At 35.8% G+C, this 1132-nt stretch overlaps 1 protein-coding gene across 1 annotated transcript in view; it reads right to left on the reverse strand.

Annotated features, from left to right (window-relative positions):
* Window positions 1-1132, reverse strand: part of LOC117953068 (bone morphogenetic protein receptor type-2-like) — a 13657-nt gene that overhangs the window by 3770 nt on the left and 8755 nt on the right. The gene's annotated exons all lie outside the window — the stretch shown is intronic.

Raw genomic sequence — 1132 nt, forward strand, 5'->3', positions numbered from 1 at the left:
ACGTCTTACATAGTTATGATGCTCCATGAACAGCGTCTACATCTTACATAGTCTTAATGCTCCATGAACAGCGTCTACGTCTTACATAGTTATGATGCTCCATGAACAGCGTCCTCGTCTTACATAGTTATGATGCTCCATTAACAGCGTCTACGTGTCATCTGTGTTACTACATTTAGGATTAACAGATTAAATAAACAACGCTTAACCTCCTGCATGAAATATCACACTAAAAGGTCATTTTAAAGGTTTTTTATCAATCATGTTTGTGACACACTCACCCACAGACACACATACATAGATACGCACACAGATAAACACAAACATACACAGATCAGCACACAGACACACACAGATACAAACACAGACACACACATTGAGACACACACACACACTGAGACACACACTCACTTTGTATACTTTCATACGGGACCAATTAGCACCTCTGTCATACTGTTCTTGTTGTTTGCTGCAAAACAAAGTGTTTCTGTACATCCACACAACGGATGTTGTTGTGGTTGTTGTTGTTGTTGTTGTTGTTGTTGTTGTCATCCTTTAGAAAGAGTTTCATCCCAGTATGTCACAAACGTTATACAAATATCACAAAGTTAAGTTTATCATTGAATAAAGTGCAGAGGCTCCATAGTGTCTGAGTGTTTTTCTGGTGTAACGTCATCAATAATACACACAACTACACACAACTTACAGGGACCCTCCATTTGATTAGTTATAACACGCTGCTGGAGACAGTGTGTACATATTGGCGTAAACAGGAAATTTAAAAAATATCTGATTTTTCACATACAGTTTGGTGTGATGTGCTTTTGAGCATAGCTGAGTATGAGTATTATAGGATTATAGGTTGCAAAAGACACAAAAAAGATATAGTACAGTACGTCGAAAACAAGATTACCATAGTTTACCACGTCAGAAAGTTATACTAAAGTCAAGGTATATGGTACCGGATGGCAAAAAGCTCTTGTTGGAGTATATCGGACATACTATGCTATGACTTTTTATGATTTTTTGACATACAATACTATGAATTTTTATCACTTTTTATACTTTTTATGATTTTCTATGAATTTTTGACATACTATCCTATGACTCTTATGGTTTTTTATGATTTATT

Source organism: Etheostoma cragini, chromosome 11 (assembly GCF_013103735.1).
Source record: "Etheostoma cragini isolate CJK2018 chromosome 11, CSU_Ecrag_1.0, whole genome shotgun sequence".
Lineage (NCBI taxonomy): Eukaryota > Metazoa > Chordata > Actinopteri > Perciformes > Percidae > Etheostoma > Etheostoma cragini.